An 11111-nucleotide genomic window follows, 5' to 3' on the forward strand; every position below is an offset into this window, starting at 1 on the left:
CATAGGCGAGAACACAAGCACGAAGCATATCTTCAAGGATCTGATTTACTCTTTCGGTCTGGCCACCTGTCTGCGGGTGATAAGCAGTGCTGAAGGCGAGCTTGGTACCGAGGGCTTCATGAAGGCTCTTCCAGAATCTCGAGGTGAATTGGGTACCACGATCCGATACGATCCGCTTAGGAACACCGTGGAGACTCACGATTCTGGATATGTATAGATCAGCTAGTCTGGCGCTATTATACTTGGTCTTCACGGGGATGAAATGAGCAACTTTGGTAAGTCGGTCAACAATAACCCAGATAGAGTCATGGCCACGTTGGGATGTAGGGAGTCCGGTGATGAAATCCATCCCAACTTCTTCCCATTTCCACTCAGGAACTTGGAGGGGTTGGAGTAGTCCAGCTGGTCGTTGATGTTCAGCCTTCACTTTCTGGCACACATCGCAGCGAGCAATGAAAAAGGCGATCTCGCGCTTCATACCATGCCACCAGAATTGTTTCTTCAGATCTTGATACATCTTGGTTCCTCCGGGGTGGATTGAGTATGGGGTGTCGTGAGCTTCCTTCATGATGAGTTGCTTCAGGTCTTCAACATTAGGCACACACAAGCGCCCCTTGTACCACAAAACTCCTTTGGCGTCCACCTCAAAACCAGGAACTTCTTCCCTATTCATCCTGCGCTTGATTCCTTCAATACTCTCATGACCCACTTGAGCTTCTTCGATTTGATCAAATAGAGCAGGCTTCAATTCAAGATTGGCCAGGAATCCATGGCTAACGAGTTCGAGGCCGAACTCCTCCAGCTCTTCATACAGCTTAGGTTGAGCAATCTTGATGAGGGCGTTCAACGAACAGGGCTCTCGACTAAGGGCATCAGCTACCACATTAGCTTTACCGGGATGATAATGAATGCCGAGATCGTAATCCTTGATAAGCTCCATCCATCTGCTCTGCCTCATGTTCAGCTCCCGCTGGGTGAAGATGTACTTCAAACTCTTGTGGTCGGTATAAATTTCGCAACGATTTCCAACTAGATAATGACGCCAGGTCTTCAGGGCATGAACTACCGCAGCAAGCTCCAAGTCGTGCGTGGGGTAATTCATCTCGTGCGGTCGAAGTTGTCTTGACAAATAGGCTATCACCTTTCCTTCTTGCATCAAGCACACTTCCCAATCCAAGTTTTGATGCATCGCAGTACACATCAAAATCCTTGGTAATATCGGGCATGGTCAAGACGGGGGCTGTGACTAACCTCTTCTTGAGTTCCTGAAAACTGGCCTCACATTTGTCGGTCCACTCAAACTTCTTATCCTTCTTCAAGAGCTGTGTTAAGGGTCTCGCAATGCTGGAGAATCCCTCAACAAACTTGCGGTAGTATCCCGCCAATCCTAAAAAGGCGCGAACTTCAGTCTGATTGGTGGGGGCCTTCTTCTCCATGATGGACTGAATTTTGGACGGGTCGACAGACACTCCTCCGGCAGATATGACGTGACCTAGAAATCCTACCTCTTTCAGCCAAAACTCACATTTACTAAACTTGGCGTAAAGCTGATGGTCTCTGAGCGTTCCCGGAACAATCCGCGGATGTTCGGCATGCTCCTCTTCACTCTTTGAGTAGATCAGAATATCGTCGATGAAAACCACGACGAACTTGTCGAGGTACTTCATGAACACCTTGTTCATGAGATTCATGAAATAGGCAGGAGCATTGGTCGGTCCGAAAGACATCACGGTATATTCAAAAAGTCCATACCGTGTGGTGAAAGCGATCTTGGGGATGTCCGACTCTCGAACCTTGAGTTGATGATAACCGGTTCGGAGGTCAATTTTGGAGAAAATGCGAGCACCATTCATCCGGTCGAATAGGTCTTCAATCTTCGGGAGGGGGTATTTATTCTTGATGGTGACGTCATTTAGTTTCCGGTAATCCACGCACAGGCGGATAGTACCGTCTCGCTTATCCACAAAGATAACGGGAGATCCCCAAGGTGATGCGCTTGGGCGGATTAATCCTTTTCTCAACATATCGTCCAACTGCTTCTTCAACTCAACTAATTCTTGTGGGTTCATCCGGTAAGGTCGCTGAGCGATGGGGGCGGTTCCGGGGACTAGCTCGATGATAAACTCGATATCCCGATCAGGGGGCATACCGGGTAGCTCATCGGGAAAAACCTCTGGATACTCACAAGCTATGGGTACCTCATGCAGGGCTGGGCTGGCGACACTCTTCTTGCATAAGACCTTCGATGAAGGTATGGTCGCCACATGCTCAACTACCTCTCCGTCCTCAGCAGTCAATGTTATGGCTCGGCGAACACAATCTATATGGCCCTTATACTTGACCATCCAATTCATCCCTAGAATAACCTCTAGGCCTTGCTCACCCAACACAATCAGATCCGCGTGAAAACGTTTTCCCTGGATTTCTATGGGGACCTCTTTGCAAGAACTTTGGGTTTTGCTAGTGGATCCAGGGATTTGCACTAACATAGGTCGCTTCATGGGGGTGGGGGTTAAACCTCCTTTTCTCACAAAGGTCTTGGTAACGAAAGAATGCGATGCACCGGAGTCAAACAAAACAGGTTGAGAGTGCCGAGTTGACGGGGAACGTACCCGGAACAATATCCGGAGCTTCCCGAGCTTGCTCGGCATTGACGTGGTTGAGGTGTCCCCTAGCTGGTCCCGCTGGCTTCTTCTGATTCAGATTCCTTCCAGCAGCAGTGCGAGCTTGTCCCGGATTAGGCTTGGGCGCATTGGGGCGCTGTCCAGAAGTAGCTCGGTTGGGGCACTCCTTGGAGAAATGACCCGGTTGACCGCAGGTATAGCATCCAGTGGTGGCGGGGCGGACAGTGTTGCTCTGGCGATTGTAGTTGGGGTTGTAGCTGCTTCCTCCAGAACGCTGAGGGTTGTAGTTGCGGTTGGGGTTGTTGGGGCGAGGTGCAGGGGGTGGTGCCCTCTGCTGCTGGGGCGCCGGCCTTGGCGGAGGGAAGCTGCGGGGGCGCTGATTGCTGGAGCTGCCTTGCTGCATCATCGCCTTGCGCTTGCGGTTCTCAAACGCACTCTTGCGTTTGCTCTCCACCATAATAGAGGCATCAACAAGCGACTCGAGGTCAGGGTAGGGAACGACCACCAGGATACTCTGCATCTCATCATGCAGACCATTCAAGAAGCGATCTTTCTTCTTCTCTTCGGTGTCGGTGTCTTCTGGAGCATACCGGGACAGAGTGGTGAATTTATCCATGTATTCCACCACGGACATGCTCCCCTGCTTCAGATTCATGAACTTATCCTTCATGAGCTTGATCAGTCCTGAGGGGATGTGGGTCTTGCGGAACTTGGTCTTGAATTCTTCCCAGTCAATTACGTGTCCTTCAGCTTGAATAGCTTTGACATTTTCCCACCAAGCGCGGGCAGGTCCGGAGAGGTAATGAGTGGCAAACAGAACCTTCTCATTATCGCCGACTCCGGCAACCTCCAAGTTGTTCTCAATGGTGCGAAGCCAATCATCGGCGTCGAGGGGTTCAGTGCACTTGGAGAAGACTGGGGGGTTGGTGCTTTGGAAATCCTTCAGTTTGGAGCGGGGGTCTCCATTTCCATCCCCGCCATTGTTGTTGTTGGCATTACCGGTAGCAATCTGGGCGAGGTGCTGAAGGGTAGCAAGATTCGCTTGACGCTCCGCACGGGCTGCCTCACGGTCTTCCAACATAATGCGCAGGAGTTGAGCCATAGTTGGTTCCGGGGGTGGCGGTGGAGGCGGAGGTGGAGGTGGGTCTCGGTTTGTCCCGCTGTGGTCTCCTCTACGGGTTTCCACCATCCTGAAGAAGGGTGGATTCAGATTGTAAAAGGGAAACAGGTAGATGGACAGCCATTTAAAAGGGGAGGGATTGCAAGTAAAAAAAAACGGAAATTCGAAAACGGGCACAACAAATGCAAAGTAGGCAAATGATAGCATAGCATAGCATAGGTGCCGATGGCACAAAGTAGCATACATCAACACACATAAGTCTCATACAACACAACCCAAAAGAATGGTTTCATAAAACCATCATCACAAGTCTACTCGCATCGCAAAAGGGGGCCTATCTCATCGCCCTACGGTAAGGTGGTGCGAGTCCAAGGTGGTGCTCTAGAAGTCGTCGAGGTCCACGACAGGAACCTCGGGTGCAGGTGGGGCGTCCTCCTCAACAAAGGCTGGCTCCTCGGGGTCCTCCTCGGACAGCAGTGGCTCGGGCTCCTCATCTTCGTCGTTGATGAAGGCCTCGTCCTCAGTATCAGGCTCCATATCGAAGTCCTCGTCCTCGTAGTCGTCGTCGTCACTAAGGAGAGCCTCGTTCTCCTTGCGGAGATCCTCACCGTCGTCCTCAAGCTCCTCAATAGTGGCCTCCATCTGAGTAGTCAGGGCCTCCAGCGAAGCCACCTTTGCCTTCAGGCGAGTAACCCTCCGGCGTGCGGCAAACCTCAGCTTGCGCTCACTGGCAAGGTCAGCCTGTGAGGCGGCAAGCTGAGCGCGAAGTGTAGCGATCTCATCCTCCTGCAGATCGCACCTCTCACGGGCGCGGTCCTGCTGAGTCTGAGTGTGGTGAAGCAGGTACTCCATGTGGTGCAGCTGGTGGGCGGTGTCGGCGTGTGGGGCGCCGGCCAAGGGCTGACCCGCGAGGTCGCGCTGGCCCAAGTACTGGTAGCCAGTGCCGGCGACAACCTCCGGGTGAAGAAAGGCAAGGCGAGCAAGTGCCTCCTGAGAGACTCGAATCATCCCGTCGGTCCACGTGCGCTCCATCACGTCGATGGTGAACTCCTCAGTAGCGGGGGAAATCCCGCTCCCCCTGACGACGCAGGTGACCAGCCAGGCCATCTCCGAGTCTGCGGACCTCTCAGTACGGACGCCCTTAATCTCGGGCACCATACGTCCGCAGCGAATAGCCAGGTCGGCTAAGGCCCGCTCGAAGTAGTAGAGGGGCGGCCTCACTCCAACCTGACGGACGTGCGTGTACTCGATCGGCATCTACACAAATTTTTAAAGTAGATTAAGTTAGTGACCACAGTGTGCAAGATTTTAAGCATAATAAAACAATTAATGCAAGTAAAGTTTTCTGGAAATAGAAGGAGGTAAGGGACTTAAGCATTTTTCAGCACTTAGTCAACCTTTTTGTTTAAGAAAATAGTTTTTGTTCTATTTCTAACGTCCATGCTAACTAAGGCCTCCTACAGTCAGGATGGCTCTGATACCAGCTCTGTGGGGCCCCGGACTTATCAGTCCAGAACTCCTGTTATGCATACAATTTCACGATCCCAAGATCATTCCATCGTGAATACATAACCGAACCGATACCGCATTACATCATCCATTACGAGTACCGAATTTAAATAATACGAAGTCTTACATCATAGGCCATCACGGCCGAAGTTCACCAAACAACAGCGGAAACAACTTGAATCCAAAAGCGGTGGAACCCAAGTCGAGCCTTTACCCTACGGGCGGCCGAGCGGGAGAGCGTCCTAGTTCGCGTCTTCGGCGTCGTACTCCTCTTCTTCGAAGTATTCTTCTTCACGATCCGGTCAAGTAGATAACCGGGACAACAATGCCAATGAGTACTTTTGAATGTACTCGCAAACCACCTTAGAGAGAAATAAAGGAAATGCGATATGGCAGTAGCAAGGAACAGGCACTAACTAAGGCGACAAAGAGCGAGAGGTGGTTCCTCTCGAGAGTAGGGCATCTTCATATCTTTGTTGGAAAACTTTTATAAACACTTTTATTTCAGACTAATAGGTAAGGGTGACCCAATTTAACTTCAGCCATCTCATATGGCCAACTCCTTTCCGCATTTTTCCACCGTACCTCGCAGGTACACTTTCCACCGAGTCGCACTGGCGTTACTTTCCCAAAACATTATTTGAGAAAACACTTTTTAAAAGCCAAAAACTCTTTAGTGCTAAGCAGCAGCCTTTCCGACCGTCCATGACCGCGGACACGGCTATTCGAATAGTTTTCACTCTGCAGAGGTTGTACACTTTCCCCACAAGATCCGGGTACTCATCGTGTGGGCATCATCCCTGCATAATAACCTATGCCACGACAAATACACGATCGCAGTTTTTCGCCTGCTCGCCTTAGCCTAAGACATGCCTAATGAGTTGTACCTCCCAACACCGCAGTCCGGGCTGCCGTTTTCCCGGGAGTTGCAAAGTCCCCGACACCCGACCCTCCGGAATGCCATCCAACCACTTAGGCATCTTTCAATGGGAGCTCATAAGTTGTACCCCGCGTACCTAAACAGGCAAATGGGCTGCGTCCCTTCTCATGGGAAGAACCCCGGTCGAAGCGTCCATGGTCGGACTGCCACTACACTTGCAGGACTCAGTCTAAGGCGAGACAAACTACTACACTACGCCCCGTGCCCACTTTGGGGTAATGTGGTTGCACTGTTTTTCAGTCCGGGTGAGTACTTAGGCGCTAAAGTTTTCGAAAATATTTCCTTTCCTCAACTTGCCTTCAGCAAATCTCCTTTTCATAAACATTTCTCATTTGATAAACTCACACTTGGGCAGGGCTACCCCTTTCCAAGGTTTGCCAAATACTTCTTTGCTTGAAAACAATTTTCGTAAACATTTTTCCAGGGCTCCCGACCTATAGTCCACTTCTTCTTCGAAAAATGGCGACAAGGATGACAAGGTGATAAGCACCATATCACTAATTGGGATTTGTTCGAGTAGGTACCAACGAGGGCTGCACCCTAAGGGTGGAATAATAAAACTCCCGGTGGCACTAACCACCGACAAAAATAAATAGAAGACATGCACCTTTGTAAAACTTGTAATAATGCAAGAATAAGATATATATAGGATCAGAGATGCATCAAGAGGTGGCTTGCCTTGCTCAGCAAAGTGTCCCTGGTCTTCTTCTTCAAATCCCCCAAAGTCACCTCCTCCTTCTTCTCCGGCGGCGTTCGAATCTATCGTCGCGCAAATAAAAGAACCACACCATACAAATCAACAAACTATCTCCAGAATAATGCACACAAAAATCTGATAAAATCACAGTAGGTAGAGGTTGACAAATGCAAGCTACTGAAAGTGGTTTCACCCATTTATGATTTTTAAATCAAAAGATATGATTTTTGCAATTCCAGAATTGACTTATGCACCATTTAAATGACCTAAATGTTTCTGGAAGTCACAAAAATGCATGCAGCATATCTACAGAAAGCTATTGGCATGTAGAACACACCTGCACAAGAATCATATGCAAATAAAATTTCTACTGTCCCAAACAATTTAATCAATACAGAAACCAGAGCACACCAATTCTTAAACCAGCACTAACCAGAGCATCTCCTACCAAAACAAAGTATACCCCTGGATAGCTAAGAACAAATGTGAGCTAATTCCACTGGATTTGTATTTTTCTGATTTGTGAATGATTTTATAAAAATCAAATACTGAAAAGATATACTGTTTCAGTAATTAAATCCTTAGAATTAAACCATAACTCTTAAAAATATTTCCTTTGGCACAAAATTACCCTATAGGTATATCTACCAGTAGCACTTGGTTTCATTTCAAAATCATTATTATTTTTCGAATTAAAAATCCTTTACTGCCTCTCTGGACAGATCTTATTTTCTAAAACAATTAAAATCCAGAAAGCTCCTGCATGCTACACTAGTGTCAAAATGAAGCTACTAACATACACTTCACAACCAAATTGACCTCATGCAGAAAGGTTGCATAAAGATCACACAATAATTAAATTACATAATCAGACACTTTTTAGGTTTATATTTTGCAGCACATATCCACAGCACAGAATGACATGCAGGTAATTATTTGTGGTAGAGATTTCATTTGTGAGCATTTAGAACTTTGAATCAATAAATTTGGTTACTGTATGAATTTATGGAATTTCGAAACCTACACAGGAATTTACTGGCAGGTTAATTAGAGGAAAAAGAGAAAAGGTAGGCGGGCCGGAGATGCTGGGCTCGGCCAGATCCGGCCCGGCAGCGCTTCGGCTGCGCGGGAGAATCATCCCGCTCAAACGCGGGGACGTGGCGGGCCACGTCGGCCTGTGGGCCCCAGCCAGGCATGCATGCACGAGGAGGTCTTCTCCTTCCTCGCGACGCGCAACGCCGGCGGGACCCTGGCGGTTTTCTGGAGGCTGCCGCGCTCACCTGGGGCCGCAGTTTTCGACGAGGCTCGGTGCGTTGGACTCGGCGGAGACTCCTCTTCCGAATGGAGGTAGCGGCGGCGCAAACAGCAGCGGCCGGCGACGGTCGACGGCGACGGGGCCTCTCGACTGCGCTACGGTACCGGCGGCGTCGGAGGATCCTAGGGACAAACGAGAAGGCGTGAGCGAGGAAGTGATGCAGCGCATCAAATGAGAAGGATAGGGAGAGAAACGGCGGGGATTCCGCGTCGGCAACCTTCACGGCGAAGCCACGGGTAGCGCGGCGAGCTCGGACGGCGGGGAGGAGCGGGGCTCCTCTCCGCTCCAAGGGGTGAGAGGGTGGCGTGCTTGTGGAGGTTGTGGTGACGAAATGAGAGAAGGGAGGGGTTGGGCGCTTTAAATAGGGAGCCGGCCGGCGCATGGTGCACCGAGTCCGTGCACCGACGGGAGAGGCGGCCGGCCGCGGGGATTGGCTGGTTTGGGCGGCGTCGCTGCGACGTTGCGAGGTGGTGCCGCGGCTTGGAAGCTAGCGGGCGTCGCACAGCGGGACAGAGGGGGTAGGACGCGACGGGGCGGGCTACAGGCGGTGCTCCATGACGTGACCCGACGACGGGGCGCCGGCGTGCAGCGAAGGAGAGACTAGGGCGTGGCTCAGAGGTGGGTCTCCGAGGCTTTGTGATGTCGTGCAAGCCAGAGGACAGAGTTAGCTGCACCGGAGAGAGGTGGTGAAGTAGAGAACGTGGCCGCGTCGGGCAGACGCGCTCGTCGGCCATTGGGGGTTGCCGTCGCGGGTCAGCAAGAGGAAGGGTGGAAGGGCATGCGTGCTGTTGTCTGGGAGGGAGAGAGGCAGCTGGTGGTCGAGCAGGACGTCCAGATGCAGCCAAGGATAGAGTAGGGAGGGAGATCTCCTTGATCTCACGTTGGTTCCCGAGGTGGTGACCATGGGGAGAGAAAGAGAGAGAGGGGTCGAGTGTGGGTCCTGGGAGGGAGCAGGGTGGTGCTGTAGCTTCCCCAGTTCATGCGTGAGGGTGCTGGAGAGGTTGGGTAAAGAGAGAGAGAAGGGTGGGAGGGGTGGAGATCATGGCCGGCATGGCCATTTCCTCCCACTCACCAATTTTTGAAACTTTGAACAAGCCTCAAGGATGTGATCCCAATTGATTTCTGAGCATAAACATGATGAGCCAAGTGATGTGCTGCCTTGGAGAATTTTCAGAGATCAAATTTGAGAAAAGAATAAAAAGATATGGGGGGGTGGAATTTGCAATAAATAGGATCTAGGAAGATCACAAGTGAGCATGATCACATGCACTAGGGTGTGAGATGGTGTGGAGGAATAGTGGAAAGAAGGATCAAGGGAGAGGTAAGGATCATGGCATGTATGGTCATTCTCATCCATTTCAAATTTCGAAAGTTTTTGGAGTAGCCACATAGAGATGATCCAAGTTAATTCTTGATGCATAAGGTGATGAGTCAATGGCCCTCGTGTTTGGGAGAATTTTCAGAATTGGAAATTGGAGTAAAGAAGAATTAGATATGGAAGAATTTTCATGTGAGCATGATCATATGCTCAAAGGTTTTATGGGCAAATTCTAATCTGCTCCCTAATAAGAAAAGGAATTCCCAAAATTAATAGGTAGGTTTAGGGTTTTAATGATCCACACACAACACAATATTCACAAGCAACTTACACCCAATCTCTACAATGCATGAGTATGAGGAACTATATGCATGCAATTTTTGAGAAGCAGAAAAGTTTTTGTTGGCCCAAGATTTTGCATTTCAAAGATTAAACCAATGCACAAAAGTTGGGTTGTTACAATTATCTTGCGTGCCCTTTGGAGCAATATAACTATTCCATCCCCATCACTTGGGACAACCGGGTGCTCTTGTGGTACTAAACTCAATTTTATGGCCATTTCCTGCCAGTTAATGGTTTGTCCAGATATATCTTGCATAAATATATTTTTAGGGACATTTTGCCTTGATTTTTTTAATTCAACCATTGTTGGTGTTTCTTTAATTGGTTGAAAGTATTTGCCAAATGTAATATGTCAGGCAAAATGCATGGAAATATAGGTAGGCACACTATCATGCGCATAGCTAATCCAAATATCTATCCGCTAAAAAAACCTACTCTCTCCGTTTACTATTATATAAGATGACTAGTGCAGGGAGGCATCTTGTAGTACTCCATAGTATTGTTTCAAACCGTTCGCACCGTGTTAGTGTCGTTGTGCTGAAGGGCGAGTTCGCCGGAGGTTGTATCACAGTATCAGGTCTTAATGCCGTCACTTTTCATCTTAAGAATTTTGGTGATAAACTCTTTAAGACATCATAATTTTACTCCGATCCATATTAACTGTCACAAATATGGATGTATCTAAATATATTTCCTGTAATCTAATACGTGCCGGGGCACTCTCTAGTCTTAGCGAGTGCTCCCTGTAACTCCCGTCCGATTAACATCCATCGGTGGTCACCTAACGTAGTCTGATTTCACTCGTGATACAACATCCGTCCCCACCCCCAACCAGAATTTTCTTCATTCACCGGGAGACCATCTCCTTCCCCACACATAGATCTAGGCAGAGCACTGAGGCTGCTCCGGCGAGGCGGGCGCCGTGCTCGTTGCGTCTGCGGCGGCTGGGCTGCTCCGGCGAGGTGAGGCGCGGGGAACTTGGCTTCGGCTGCCGCTAGGGCTGCTTCGGCGAGGAGAGGCGCAGGGCTCGTGGCGTCGGCGGCTGCTCAGGCGAAGAGGGGCGTCGGCAGAGGCTGGGGCTTCTCCGGCGAGGAAGGGCGTCGGCAGAGGCTGGGGCTGCTTCGTGGAGGAGGTGCGCGGCGCTGGTGCTCGACGGGCATGCTGCTCGTGGCGTTCACGCCGAGGCAAAGTGGCAGCGCCACCACAGGGGCCCGTCACACCGATGGGAAGAGCCTCCCCACCCTCC

This window comes from Lolium rigidum, chromosome 5 (genome assembly GCF_022539505.1).
Source record: "Lolium rigidum isolate FL_2022 chromosome 5, APGP_CSIRO_Lrig_0.1, whole genome shotgun sequence".
Lineage (NCBI taxonomy): Eukaryota > Viridiplantae > Streptophyta > Magnoliopsida > Poales > Poaceae > Lolium > Lolium rigidum.